The 16,146-nt window shown below is 41.8% G+C and overlaps 1 protein-coding gene across 5 annotated transcripts in view; it reads right to left on the bottom strand.

Moving 5' to 3' along the window:
• Positions 1 to 16,146, bottom strand: part of CTNNBL1 (catenin beta like 1) — a 161,377-nt gene that overhangs the window by 29,714 nt on the left and 115,517 nt on the right. The gene's annotated exons all lie outside the window — the stretch shown is intronic.

The following is a 16,146-nucleotide window of genomic DNA, read 5'->3' as shown; positions in this document are numbered from 1 at the left end:
ACCATAGCAGACAGGTGTTTCTCTCTCACTGTGTCAGATGCATTCCCTGCCTCTTCATGTCCCTAGTCCCCCACTGCTGGCAGTAGCCTGGCACCCTACCGTCTATCTACACTCATCTTTCTGGGAAGCCAGAAACTAGTCCCACAACTATAAAAACCATCTACATGCTGACGGTTCCCAAACTTGGGTCTATGGGTCAGTCCTGTTCTTTGAGCAAAGACTCGAGTGTTCACCTTTCTACCTGCTCTCTCCACGTGGTTGTCAATAGGTCGTTTAAACTGAACGTGTCCCAAATCTAGCTCCTCATCTTCCTCCTCAAACCCCTTCCCCAGTCTTTTCCACCTGGTTAATGGCCATCAGGTTCTCTAGTTCCTCAGGCTGAAAAAGGAGATGTCTCTTATTCTGTCCTTTTTCATATGTCCCACAGGAAACCTTGTCAGCTTTACCTTCAAATTATGCCCAGAATCCCACTTCTTCCTGCTGCCTTCACTGCAGCTACTCAGGTCCACACCACCATCATCTCTTGCTTGAAATATTCAACAGCCTACTAGTGGGTCTCTGTTTCTGCCCTTGCCCTCTCTGGTCTAATCTCTAAGAGCAGTCAGAATGATCCTTTAGATTAGAACCCAAAGTCAGATCCCATCATTTCTCTGTTTAAAATATTCTGTGGGCTCCCCGACTCACTCAGACTAAATGCTGTTTCTAACGTCAGGCAAGCTCATGGTCTGGGGCCTCTGTACTTGTTTTTGCCACCTAAGATACTCTTCATCAGCTTACCTGCCTGGCTCCATCTTCATGCTCAGTTTTACTCAGCTATCATTTTCTCTATGAGGCTCTTCCTTGCCCCCATTAAAAGAGAAAAACCCACCCTGACATTGCCTAGTTCCAAATCTTGGCTTTATTTTTCTCTTCAGCATGATTACCTTCTAAAACATTGTTTTATTTATTTATTTGTTTAGTTAGTTCATGATCTCCCTTCAATTAAAATATCAGCTACTCAAAGGCAGGGATTTCAGCCTGCTTTTTTTTGTTGGTATATCCATCTCTGGTCCCAAAACAATGCTCCAGGTTCACCCCAATAATCTGTGTGAAGCTGAGACTGAGGTGGTACAATCAACATCTTGAACAAAGTGAAGGGGGCAGAGAACAGGGAGTAAGATGGGGTGAGAGCAGAAAGTGGGAGAGTGGACAGAACAGGACCTGTCTTCACAGGAAAGCAAAAAATGTCATGGAACCCAGGGTAAGGATAGTGAACCCAACAGCTCCACTCAGGGTAAGAAAGTAGAACAAGCAAAGGCCATTTTTGGAGGCACATGTCAGGGAAAGCCCTCTGACCTCTGTGCATGCCAAGGAGAAGAGACAAAGGCAGAGTAGGGGACATAATCAGTTCTACAATCTTAGGCTCTGATCTCTTCAGCCGGTGAGCAGTGTGGGACAGGCCATAATCAATGCAGTGAATTCTAACAGCTCAGTTCTGAAAATTTGAAATAACTCAGCAATAACAACTGGCAACAATCTCCACCTGTATACAGGACAATCTGACAACCACAGAAGAAAAAGAAATTAGCGAGAGTTCTCATAGATTATCTGAGCCAAATCTCTCATTGAATAGACAGGGGGAAGAGCCAAGTGACTGGTCTAACTGGTGAAAGAGGCAGAACTCAAACTTCAGAATACTCAATCATTCACCAACCATTTTTGTGCTTGACAAGCACTTGGTGCTCAGGGCCTCCAAACAAACAACACATTATCCCTGACCTTGAGGAGCCCCTTATTTAGTGGGGAAACAAAACAACGATTACAGGGCAGTGTGACAAGTCCCATCCTCGAGGGAGGCAGAGGGGACTTGGGGAGCACAGAGAAAGGAATATCTCACCTAAAGGATTCCCACTAGAGGTAACAAACAACGGAAAATTTTCAAAAAGCCCCAAAACAACACCTATGGCTGACTACTAGGTAGAGAAGAGGAGAGAGCATTGCAGGCCAAGGAACAATACATGCAAAGGCCAGCTTGGATAGAGTGTCATATCCACATGGAGGAGGTCGCAAGGCTAGATCATGCAGAAAAATGGCAAGGATCCATCCATGAATTTTAAGCTGGGGAAACACAAGATGAAATCTGAGTTTAGACCAACCCTTGGCACTAAAGTCCTTTTAGATATGAAGATCAGGAAAATGTTTCTCTCTCCTTCCTTTCCTTCCCTCCCTTCCTTCCTTCCTTCCTTCCTTCCTTCCTTCATGAGAGAGGCAGAGACACAGGCAGAAAGAGAAGCAAGCTCCCTCCCTGTAGGGAGCCTGGCATGGGACTCCATCCTGGGACTCCAGGATCACGCCCTGGGCCAAAGGCATGCACTCAACCACTGAGCCACCCAGGCGTCCCAAGGTTTCTCCTTCTCCTTCTCCTTCTTTCTCCTTCTCCTTCTCCTTCTCCTTCTTCTTCTTAAGGTTTCTCTTTCTTCTTCTTCTTCTTTTTTTTTTTTTTAAGATTTTATTTATTTATTCATGAGAGACAGAGAGAGAGAGAGAGAGAGAGAGAAGAGAGGCAGAGACACAGGCAGAGGGAGAAGCAGGCTCCATGTAGGGAGCCTGATGTGGACTGGGTCCCAGGACTCCAGGATCAAGCCCTGGGCCAAAGGCAGGTGCTAAACCACTGAGCCACCCAGGGATCCCCTGTTTCTCTTTCTTGATGAATTTTTTGTGCTTATCAGGGTTCCCTCTTTGCTTTGGCTATGAGGAAGCTCAACTATAAGATGCAATCTCTTTTAACGCCTTATTAGTGATTTCCTCCATGATCCACCAATGGATTTTGAAATAAAAAGTAATGGGGGTGCCTGGGTTGTTCAGTTGGTTAAGCATCTGCCTTTGGCTCAGGCCCAGGGTCCTGGGATGGAGTCCTGCATCAGACTCCCTGCTCAGTGGGGGAGTCTGTTTCTCCCTCTTCCTCTGCATTTCCCAGCTTTGCATTGTATGTACTCACTCTTTTTCTCTCTCTCAAATATGTAAATAAAATCTTAAAAAAAATAACAGTAATGGATACACATGGTAAATCCAGACTATACCTACACAAAGGTATAAAATTCACTTAACAAATATTTATTAACAAATATTTATTAATATTTGTCTTTTCCTATATTCTTTTCATTACCTTTTCTTCTCTCCCAGGGGGAAAAAAAACCCTACAAGGTATCTTTTGGTGTACATTCTCAGAGGACAGGGGAAAAAATATATCTAAATATATCTAAAAAATAAAAAAAATAAATATATCTAAAATATATATAAAAATATATATCTAAAATGTATCTAAATATATTTTTTATATTTAATATTAAAATATTTATATATATATTTTCCCCATAAGTACATACTTCTTTTTCTAATGGCTATCTAGAATTTCACTGATCTTTTTATCATAATTTAACTAGTGCCCCACTCCATCATGAGTATTTTAGGTGGTTTCCAGTTTTTGGTTGTTTGTTTTGGTTTTGCTATTAGAAATAATGCTGTTGGGGATCCCTGGGTGGCTCAGCGGTTTGACACCTGCCTTTGGCCCAGGGCATGATCCTGGAGTCCTGGGATCGAGTCCCATGTCAGGCTCCTTGCCTGGAGCCGGCTTCTCCCTCTGCCTATGTCTCTGCCTCTCTCTCTCTCTCTCTCTCTCTCTCTCTGTGTCTCTCATGAATAAATGAATAAAATCTTAAAAAAAAAAAAGAAAAGAAATAATGCTGCAATAAACATCTATATACACAAATTGTGGCATGTATGCTTTTTTTCTGGCATGAATACACTTCTGCATTTGTATCCTTATGGCAAATTACTAGCAGTAGAATTGGGTGAGTCAAAAGGTATTCATATAGAATATATTGAAAGACACTGACAAATTATCTGAACAAAAAGGTTGTACCAATTCTATGTCCACTCTCAGTGTCTCACACACACATAGAATGGAATCAGAATATTATATATATTATTCTGTATAATTGTATATATAATTATATATAAATTATGTATTTATATACAATATAAATAAATTATATACAATATAAATACAATAAAAATAAATTATATACAATATAAATATATTTATTTATATACAATTATACAATATATATAATTTATATACAATTATAAAGAATATCTGTTTTCTCCTATCTTCACTCAGATTGGATACTATCCAACTTAAAAATTATGACAGCCAGCTGGTGAAAAGTGGATCTTCTTCTGATTAGCATGTTTTTGTTCTTAGTATGAACAAGGTTAAGCGGCTTTTCTGATGTTTACTGACCACTTGTATTGCTTTCTGAGTGAGCTGCCTGGCCTTACTGCCAATTTGATTTCTATGAGCTCTCTGTAAATTAAGAATATTATCCTTCTGTCATATATGTTGCAAATATTTTCCTCAGTTTGACATTTGTGTTTTGACAAATTCTTTTTCAAAGCTAAGGTTTAGTATCACCATACTGTTTCACTATAAGCAGCTTTGAATTCCTAGTTGAAAGTAAGTAGGGTACAATAATAACTGTCACCAATTGTGTATCTATGACAGTAGGCTTATTTGAGTCTATATATAATTTTCTCATTGAATCCTTACTACTAAGCTAAGAGAAAGGTACCATTCTCATCTCTCTTTTATAAATGTAGAATCCAAGGTTCAGAGAGGTTAATTAACTTACTTAAGGGTCACATCCTTCAGCCAGCAGTGGGAGCTTAGAACCCAAGATGCCTGACCCTAAACAGTAAGCTTTCCTACTATGTTGTTATACGCTTTCTAGATATAAAAGATAATCACCAAAGCTTTTAAAGAAGAAAGATAAAAGATACCAGAAACTAAACCATTCAAAGCCTGAATAATGTGCTTCATGTGGGGCTCATTGTGTCCAAAAGATTGGCACTATGTAAATGTGGATTTAGAAAAATTTTAACAGTTTTAATGAGAGAAAATGAAGTAAAAGGCCATATGGAATAAGATGTGAATAACAACTCCTCTTCTTTTACTGAATTATTCTTTCCAGAAGTGATTTCTACCAGAGTCCAAATAAAGAAGACTTTGGGTTTTAGGCAGTTCTGCAAATACTGAACCAGAACTTATGAAATTTCTCTTTTAAGCTTGCTGATTAAGATGGAGCAGAAACAGCTGTAAGAGAACATTCTCTCTATCCCTGAACAAGATGGGAGGGTAGGGTGTCAGTGTAATAGTGAGGGTATCAGGAACTGTAATTTTCTTTCTTTCTTCCTTCCTTCCTTCCTTCCTTCCTTCCTTCCTTCCTTCCTTCCTTCCTTCCTTCCTTCCTTCCTTCTTCCTTCCTTCTTTCTTTCATTCTTTCATTCTTTCTTTTTTAAGATTTTATTTACTTATTCATGAGAGACACGGAAAGAGAGGCAGAGACACAGGCAGAAGGAGGAGAAGTAGGCTCTATGCAAGGAGGCTGATGCGGGACTCGATCCCGGAAATTGGGATCACGTCCTGAGCCAAAGGCAGATGCTCAACCACTGAGCCACCAAGGTGTCCCAGGAACTGTAATTTTCAAAGAGGAAAATGTAATATACAGAATAATCATCTTTTTTGGCACTGGATCATATTAGCATGCATTTCTACAGCTCATCCCAGCCTGGAGCAGGAGATACCTTGATCAATTGCAGTGGTATACACTAAGAACAAATGGCATTTACCTATTTGGGATTTTAAGTAAAGAACAAGTTGTCAATTTCAAGAGCCCTGAAGCTGCCTAAGTACCTTCTGTCTTTCTCTCTCTGGGTACTGTGGCTGGGTGTAGGTCACTGGTGCCTGACAGACAGGAAAACACTTTAGCCACCCCAAGTTTTACACACACACACACACACACACACACACACACACACACACACACACAGTTTCATTAGCCACTAATAAATGTAGCCTCCCTAGGAACAGATTTCAGCCCACGGTGGTGTCAATTTTTCATGCACCAAGAAGATGAGGAGAGCTGCCGGCACAGAGAGCAGGGGAGATAACAGGTTTATCTGCTGGCCAGCACTGCTCAGCGGCTCTGTCATTTCGACAGGATAAAATGGAGGCGAAGGATGGCTATGGAGCTGTCAACGCAGATGGGGTGGATGTGGTGACTCCCACTGCAGAGAATAACCTCTGAGGCAGGACCCAGGGAGAACAAAACACACACAAGGAATTCACAAAGCTTCCAAGAGGGGAAGGTCGAGCAAATCTACATTTTCAAGTCACTAGGTAGGGAGGTCGGGGTCTTGATGGAGTACTATGGAGCCAGTCTCAAAACACTGTCAGTGTGAGACCCTGCCTGCCCAGTGCCAGGCTCAGCAGTCAGACAACTGGCAGCCTCAGATACTAATTAGTGAAACTGCTTAGAGGAGTGGTTCTGGCCCCTCTTTCCTAGCTCAAATCTCTTTAAGGGCTTCTCAAGGATGATAAGCAATGGGTTAGAGCCCTGGGTATCTGCAAGGGAACTAAAACTTTGAATCTCTGGAGTCAGTCAGAGCTCTGTTATTTTCAGAGCTGGAAGGAGAATTAGAAATCTTTGGTTCAACTCCTCTGGAATTTTGAGTATAGAAACAATAGCCCTGATAAGGGATGTGATTGCTTCAGGTCAAAAGTACTGTTGTGGGCCACCGGAATCTAGATTTGCAATTTATCTTTTTTAAAAAACATGACAGAAACTTTTGAGAATCTGATGAATCCTTATGCATGCTATCCCTTGCAAAACATATACACAAATGTGACATTTCCATGGAATTTCAGAGTGTTCCCATCTCTTGGGGATGGCTCCTTGGTTATGGGCTTATGATCTACTATACCCAGATCAGAAGTGTTTCTAGAATGGCACAAACTAGGCTGTGGCAGTCACTCCAACTAGTGTGTCTTACAGGGTGTGCTGCTTTTGTAAAGAATGATATGGACTGTTTCCCATCCTCATTCTTAAAAAATGGTGGTCAAACTCCCAGGAGGATTTCCTCTCTCTGTGAGGAAAGCTATTTATCCATAGATAAGCCCATTAACAAGCAGGCCTACTAGTGGCCCACCACTGAGAAAGACACATGGGTAGGGGTGCCTGGGTGGCTCAGTGGTTGAGTGTCTCCTTTGCTTCAGGTTGTGATCCTGGGGTCCTGGGATCGAGTCCCACATCAGACTCCCTGTAGGGAGCCTGCCTCTCCCTCTGCCTATGTCTCTGCCTCTCTCTGTGTGTCTCTCATAAATAAATAAATAAAATCTAATTAAAAAAAAAAAAAAGACACTTGGGTACACCAAGAATTCTAACTTAGGAGTTAGAAAGGCCAACAAATTTTCTTAACAAAATTTTATTTATTTATTTATTTATTTATTTATTTATTTATTTATTTATTTATTTATGAGAGAGAGAGAGAGAGCAAGAGAGAGCACAAGCTGCAGGGGATGGAGGGAGGCTGAAGGAGAAGGAGAAGCAGACTCCCCCCTCAGCAGGAAGCCGTCACAACCTGAGCGACCTGAGCCAAAGGCAGACACTTGACTGACTGAGCCACCCAGGCACCGCCAGAAAGACCAACAATTAATTAATTAACCTTATGTGGAATTTTAGGGTCAGACAGACTTAGATGTGAATCTTACTAAACCATGGGCATATTATTTAATTAAGCCTCAGTTTTACTGTGTGTAAAATGGAGCTGTCCCTTCCATCTATTAAATCCACTGTACCAAATAAGACAAGTCCACAGTAAGTACCCAATAGACATTCATTTGAGATCTGCTGTACTAAAGAGGAACATCACAAGTGAGTCTTTTACCCATGCTCCTGTGGTAGGACAACACCTAGCCCCTTCCTTACTGATCCTGATCGTATGCCTGACACTGAATGTGTTTCGGCTGCCTGTGCCATCCTCACTAACCAATGCTGAGAAAAATAGGAACTTAGGTGGCCCAACTTCCTCAGATGGTAGGGTTATTTTCTGTAACTCGAGATTTGTTCTAACCTTAAAATGGAGCAAGGCCAACTTCACTCAGACTCTTTAATCCTACAATAAATTAAAATAAAGTGCTTATGTGTGACTGCCTATAAAGTCAAATAATACAAGGTCTAGGAGACCTGCAGACAGCCCTGAGGTAGGCAGTGGCTCTTTACTAGTAAGCTGAAGGACACAGCATATCGAAGCAGAGATGGTCCTAACTTTTAATAAAAATAAATGTACTCGGCCATGGTAATCACTTGCCTTTTGATCTTGCTGTAGAACTGAAAACACAGCATGTGATCTGTAGAGGAAATGAAAAATATCTTCTCTTTTATGAGTCTTGTAACCACAGGACAATTAATTACAGGGTATGAAGTGGTGCATACACCAGCTATCCTTTACTTAAACTGCTGAGTACCTACTATGTGCCAGGCAACACAGCAAGTGCTGGGGCTACAGAGAGGAAAGAAAATAGTCCACCCTAAGGGAACTCATAATCCTATAAGCAAGGCTAAGAACTACACAGCTTCAACTGAGTACACAATAACCCAGCACACAGGGACTAAGCACAGCACGTGTGTGAAGGGTCTCTCTTTCAGTTGGGGACAGGGTAGGAGAAAGGAAGGAATAGGTAGGGATGGCTATACAGATTGAGACAAAAGGAAAACATCTTTCTCAGAGACCCCTAGGAGTGATGCAGAGCTGGGTGCATTACACTGGCAAGTGAACGGCTATGAGCTCATAGCTTCAAGGTCTCTGTGGTAAAGTTGGTAGAGAGACAGAGGCCAGGACTTGGGGTTCTATGGGCACATTTAGTTCTTGGCAGTACAGATCTAGATGTACTCTTAAAATCAGGGATAAATGGACTATAGTGCATTAACAGGTCTCCCAAGGTAGGGACTGTGGTGGGAGATGGGGAACGAGGGGAAGAAGATGACAGGGAGCACAGTGACAATCCCCAAACCACTTCCCTATCTTTCTGTACTAGATAAGGGCCTCTAGGTGTCAGAGGTGTCCTGCTTGTACCTCTTGAGGTTTTGTTTCCATAAGGCCACCAAAAGGAATGGAGGCACTAGCAAGCTGAACTGCACCCCAGGAGGCAGCCTCCAGGGGTCTTAGACATAGGGACGGACACAGATTCATTCATTCATTCATTCATTCATTCATTCATTCATTCATAAAGTAGAACCCTACAATGTATAAGATACAGTGTTTGCGGACAAAGACATCCAGACACTGAATAGGCCCTCCAGGTACTTGTAGTCCATCATGTCTAAAATTACTCAACAGGAAGTAGTACTGAATGAGAAATGAGAAAGAGGCAGAAACTGAGAAGGCAAATACTCTCTTAGCCAGATGTCTGGGAAGACTGGTGGCAAGATGCCACGTGACCTGAGCCTGGGAGAAGAGAACAAAGCATGAAGAGCCTTGAACAGGGAAGGGCAATGGGAACAAGGGATCTCCAAGCAGATGGACAAGCATGAACCAAAGGAATTCAGCTGGAATACATGGGGTATGAACAAAGAACCAGGAGAAGATCCGAGTAGTAAAGGGAAGGGGAGGATGAAAGGTGATGAGGCTGGAAAGGTGGGGGAGGAGGGTACATCATGGATAAACACAAATGCTGGACTATGGAAAGTGTACCCTGATCAGTGTCCTGATGGCCTGGCACTTAAATACTGGCCCAGCCTGGCTGTTTGGACAATTAATTCAGGGCCCCTCTGACACCCACCCAGCTTCAGAGCCTACAACGTCTTCCAGCAGCCCAAATGGTTAAGAAAGATATGGGTCAGGCACAGCTCTATTCTTAGGATGGAAATGGTCCCTGTACTTCAACCATCAGTCTCATGCCTTGGCAAGATCTTGCAGGGCCACTTTAAAATTCAAGGCCATGCGACAGGGCTGCCTTTGTTTCCATGGAACATCTAAGGCCATTAGCTCTTTTGTCTTAAGGAGATCATACAGAAGTATTCTCTCATTTCTAAAATTAAAACCATCTTTGTCTTACTCCCTGTCCTTGCTGCCCACCTGCCCCTGAACTCCCCTGGATGGACAGATATCTTACTTTCTGGTAAGATTCTAGATGCAAACAGGATGTTTAAAATACCCTAATTAAACCGATCTTGACTTCAGCAGCGGTGTGCTGGAATACAGATGAATCTGCTTCATGCCCAGCACTAGCAGCTGAAGTAGCAGGAGGCCCTGTCAAATCAAGCCATAACATTACACTCCTCTGCCTTTATTAGTATTTTTTTCCTTTTTTACATTCCATTATAATGGACATCTGCTAAGCAGGGGATGTGGTAACCCGAGAAGAGTCACGCATATGTGCTCAGCCACTCCAGTTGAATATTGATGCAAGTCAAATCACTCTTCTCAAGACAGATGGATCTGTGTTAGCATCTATATATAGCCCTTTAAACACATATACAAAATGCATTTATTCCTGTTCTTCATAAACATCCTGAATATGTGGTAGGCACTGGGCTAGTGATTAGGGACTTAAAGAGGGACTATTTATTATAAACCTACTATGTGCCTGCCTCTATGTACTCTGCATGTATTACTTCATTTAATTCTCACAACAATCCTTTCAAACATGTTTATTATTCTCCCCATTTTGTAGATAAGAAACTAAAGACTCAGCCAGGAAAAGAAGCTTGCCTCCCAGGGTTTCACAGCCAGGAAATGACCTAATTAGTTCCACTATAATAAAACTTGATTATCTTCCTCATGAGTTAAAAATAACCCATAAGCGTATTTAAAAAGCATTCAATCTCACTAGTATTGTAGATAAAGTCATAAGGTAGAGTCATCAAATGAAATTTTCAAAACACTTGATGCCTGGAAGGCTGTAGGGAGGTGAGCACTCCTATACTGCTGGCCACACAAGTCCTAAGGATGTCATACTGAAACCACTCTGCTGTATGAATTTCCACAATAGATGGCAAACTCCTCAAAAGTAGAGCCCGTATCTTATTCATCTCTATACCTTCAGCATCTTGTCTTGCGCTAGCAGATTCAACTAATACTGAATGTGACATCCGAAGAGAACACCATGGCTTAAGAGTCAGCTGTCAGAGATACATATGCATAAAAAAGGGAATAACTGATTCCTTGAGAGGGTGTGGATGAATCAGGGAATTTTCAGTCTCCTCTGAAGAACGAGGAATTTATCAGAGAGACAAAGGAGGAACATCATTCTAGACAAAGCACAAGAGGCTAAAAGGCATGGAGGTAAGAATACAAGGTAGGAAAGGCTGCAGTGGGTGGGTGATGGGGTATAAGAGGAAGCCACAGAAGCAAACAAGAACCTTGCACACTCAATTAAAGAGGCAGGACTTTATCCCATAACACCTACAGATCGCATGATGGAGAATAAGCAGTATGATCAGATTTGTGTTCCAGAATGATCTTTCTGGAAGATTTACTAAATTTACACTGGAGGAGAAGCAGGACCAGATGCAGATTACTATAGAAACTTAGGAAACAAACACAATATACTGCATTTGGGTATATCTAACAGTTACTTCTCCCTGAGCAAAAACCAGAATAGTTAATGATCTTTCAGAAAGCAGCCCAGTTTCCTTGCCCCCTTCTCAGGGGAAGAACGAAAGTATGACATAAAGAATACCAGAAAAGCATTAAGAGACAGGGATTTCTAGTCCAATCTCTTATTTGGCTCTGAATAGGTCTCTTGTCCATCTACTCTCTGGGTCTCAGTATCCTTGTCTGTAAAGGAGAGAAATGGCCTGGATGATATGTAAGTAAGGTCTTGGGCAGCCCGGGTGGCTCAGAGGTTTAGTGCCTGCCTTCAGCCTAGGGTGTGATCCTGGAGAACAGGGATTGAGTCCCACGTCAGGCTCCCTGCATGGAGCCTGCTTCTCCCTCTGCCTGTGTCTCTGCCTCTCTCTCTCTCTCTGTGTCTCTCATGAGTAAATAAATAAAATCTTAAAAAAAAAAAAAATTTAAAGTCTTCCCTAAATTGAATTACAAGATTCTACTTATCAAAAAGAGATGTGAACAACTAAGTGCCCCAGCAATTCCACTCTTAGATATTACTCAAGAGGCAATGAAAATACATGACCACAAAAAAGACTTGTACACAAAACAGTCCACAAAAACAATGTTCATGGCAGCTCTACTCAGGATGGTCAAAAGTCTAAGATAGCTTGTCAACAAAATGGAAAAATATGCCCATGCAATGGAATACTACTCAGAAACAAAAAAGAGTAAAAGTACTGATACACTCAACATGGGTAAATCTCAAAAAGAGTATGTTCAGTGAAAGCTTTATCCCCAAGGAATATTCATTCCCTGAGTCCACAGACATGAGGTTCTAGATGCAGTTCACCTAAGACATGGTGAATACCTCAGAACAGTGGATGCCTTTGTGAGATAGGGGAGGGACTTGACTAGGGAAGGGCATGAGGGAACTTTCTGGGTAGTGAGAACATTTGGATCTTAACAGAATATGTATTTGTCCAAATCTGCCAAAGTGCACTTGAGATGTGTACATTTCACTCTATGTGCTTTTATTTTATTTTTTAAAATTGAACTCTAGTCTATTAGCCTACTCCTAGGCTAATACTCCTGATGCGTTCAAGGTGAAGCATACTGATATCTGCAACCTCCTTTCTGCATCAAAAAATAAAATGGACAGATGAGAGAGATGGCACAGAAGTGCCAAAGCAAATAGAGTAAAATGTTAACTGTGGAATCTAGGTGGTAGGTATGTGAGCATTTACTGTACAATTCTTTCAACTTTTCTGTATGTTTGAAAATTTTTGTTAAGAATACATTGGGAAGAAGGCAAGAAAAAAAGTGAGAGATGAGTACTTGGAATATAAATGATGAGATTCCTAAAGGTTATTTTTCCAAAAGTACTTTTTAATATGTCTGTTGTTTGAAATTTTGAATGCATTTTCCATTGAAATAGGCCCACTGAAACCCATTTAACCTGAAATATAGCCAAAATTAATTCAGTATTCTCATTTTTCAGTTGCGATGAGATTCCACAAACACTGCCTAATCACCTACTGACTGCAAAGCAATATGATAGGTGTTGCTTTTGGTTGATTTATTTTCTCTTTCCCATGGGATTTTCCCCCTCCTTTCAGAGTTTGAGCACCACTATGGATTTAAAAAAGTGTTTAAGTGCTAGCTTAACTAATTTACAGCCTTGAAACTGTGGGAAAATATGCCTTGCAGCAAGAAAGGGATATATATGCTCAAAAAATACTTCTTTCTGCTATACAACTATTCTCCAAGGGCTTAGAGTGAAAAGAACAGAATGATGTGGTAGCTGGTAACTAACATTCCCTCTCAGGGTTTGAGCTGAAAGCATGAAGCTCCCTAGGTCAAGTGTTCCTGTATCAGGGAAGGCCCATATCTCAGATGGGTTGAAAGAGAGGTCCATGAAGCTTTAAGTGCCTGCTATGTGCATACCCAACCATCTCTGGTGGAAAGGACTCCGACCTATAAGTTTTCAATGGCTCAGACAATGTGCTTTGTCAGTGAAGCCACCCCATCACTCTAGTGGCAGCAGTGGGGGTTGGGAAATGATGCTTGTTCTGGTGGACACCATGAAGAATGGCCACCAGGGACTTTAGGAACTCTGAGAAGGCTTGGACAAACTCTACTGAAGAGAGATATTCTATGCCAACTGGCAGCATCCTGCCAGTTATCCACCCATTTTCTCTGATTCCTTACTAATAGAACCCATATATATGTGGTAATTTACCCAGCTTAAAAAAAACAAAGGCAGAAAAACAAACTATAGCTTCCCTTATAGCCAGGTATGGCCATGTGACTCACTTTGGGTCAAGATTTACAACAAAAGTGTATTTGGAACTTGTAGGAGGGGACATGTCCCCTTCTGCCCTGCCCCCTCCCCTTTTTGCTTTGGTGCTGTTTGGAATATAGACACAGTATCTGGAACTCCAGGCACGATTGAGACCATGAGACAATTTTGAAAATAGAAGCCAGGCACATTTATCTATGTGTGCTTGGGGCACATTAATAAGCAAACAAATATCCCTGGCCCTCTGAGAAGGATGGCAGAACAGAATGACAGAAGGAACCTGGGTTCCTGATGACATCTTAAAGCTGCCAGGCCAGGCCTGACGTCTGGACTTGTTTTATGTGAGAGAAAAATAAACCTCTATTTGATCTATTTTACTTAAGTCGCTGTTATTTCCAGTCTGTTACTAGTAATCAACTGCATTTCCTACCTGATAAAACTAGCCTGGTAAGTTGTTTTCTAGAAAGTCCAAAGAGACAGTGTATGCCTAGAGGTCAGGTATTTACTCCAAGAAAGCTGAGTATACAGTTTCACTCGTTTTTGGAACTAACCACACATCCCAGTGGGGAAAGTCCTAGAACCAGGAGTAACTACTACTAAGAAGGTACATTCCCTGTTTTTTTCACCTCTTTGTCTCGAAGAGTTTATTATCATTATTTTTAAAGATTTTCTTTATTTGACAGAGAGAGAGAGAGAGAGCCCGCGCACGAGCAAGCAGGCACACAAGCAGGGGGAGTGGCAGAGGGAGAAGCCGAATCCCTGCTGAGCCCAGAGCCAGACATGGGGCTGGATCCCAGGACCCTGAGATCATGACGGGAAGCCGAAGACAAACACTTAACCAATTGAGCCACTCATGTGCTCCTTTCAAAGGGTTTAAACACTTTTCTACTATATTCCAGAAAACCTGGCTGTAAGCACTAACATGTTTTTGTTTTTTTAATTATTAGTAATTAAATCCTCATCCTTGTAATGACAGAAATAAATGCCTGGGGTTTCAAGACCTGTTTCCTCTCTGCGTTCCCACCAATACCTGGGTTAGCAGCACCTCCCACAACCGGCAGTATTTTGAATAACTGTTATGAGATGATGGTCAAGACTCAGGGTTTCTGACTCCCCAGACTTATACTTCTAGTGATGAAGACAGCTGGATGTCAGGTGCAGCTGGTTACAGCTTATTTTTCCGTAGTATATCACCTTTAGGGGTATTCTACTTAATATAAATGGATTCTGTGGCCTAGAAGCTCTCTTGGGGTTTGAAAAGGACATTATATAGTTACCATCACCCTACCCACACCCAACCAAAAAAGAAAAAAAAAAAAAAAGAAAGAAAAAAAAACCACCTTTAGATCCTAAAATGAGACAATCCTCCTAAATATGTGTAGTGTGATTTTTTTTTTTTTTAAGAGTCTTTTACAATGGTTAGTTAGCTTACTGTATTCTTAGATGGTCCTGAAAGTCAAGGAAGGCACAGCACAATCCAGGCAGGTTCTTGACTACCTGGGTTTGGATATACCTGGGCCTAAGCCATGGTGCCAGAATTCCCCCACCTTCTCCCCTCTCCACGATCTCTCCACCATTCCAATTCCCACTTTCCAAGTATTCACCTGCCAAGGCAAAGCACAGCTGATCATCACAGCCCCAAAGCAAGGGCAGTGTTCTCACACTCTGAAAGCCATACCTGGATGCCTGCTTTAGATGAGAAATCAGTTTAGAAAAGAAAAAAAAAAAAAAAGAAAGGAAGGAAGAAAGAAAGAAAGAAAAAGAAGAGCCTGTTTCCAGGGCCTTCAGGGAATGATCTAAACCTAGCTCTTCACTCCTTTCATCTGGTTCTCCAGGCCTGCCTTAGTGCTCTTCAAACAGCCGTGGGCTCCTCCTCCCATTCTTCCCACAGTTAGCAGCCAGGCCCTCCTTCCAGCTGCTGAGCCCTGCACACTCTTCCTCCAGACTCCAGGGCTTTGGCTGATTTCCACAGAAACCAGAAAACCCTGCTTTCAGACCCAAGGTGGCCTTATGTTCATTTTCTTGAAGTCTGACTTTTTAACCTTCTTCCATCAGCCAGTAACACAGCAGAGCGAGAGGACAGAAGCATCTCAGTGCCACACTAACACAGTACTTTCATTTCCAGTTTGAGGCTAACGAACTAAACTGTTCTCCAATCTTGCACACACAAAACCACTGCAGAAACATGTGGTGATCTCTGCGAATATGCTATCCAATCATATTCTAACAGGGAAGAGACTCATAATAGGGAGAAGATAAAGGAAGCTGGTTAATCCTAAGAAACACTGCACTTGTGAACAATGACTCCATGCTTTCGTTTACTAAGAGGCTATCATCACCAACTGGCAAATAGACAAAGTAGCCTGCCACCCTCACTATCTCACACACACCCAGTACAACCATTTTACAGTTCAAAT

The sequence above is a fragment of the Canis lupus genome, chromosome 24 (assembly GCF_003254725.2).
Source record: "Canis lupus dingo isolate Sandy chromosome 24, ASM325472v2, whole genome shotgun sequence".
NCBI lineage: Eukaryota > Metazoa > Chordata > Mammalia > Carnivora > Canidae > Canis > Canis lupus.
Note: the sequence above shows the minus strand (reverse complement) of the source record. Positions and strands in the feature narration are given on the sequence as shown.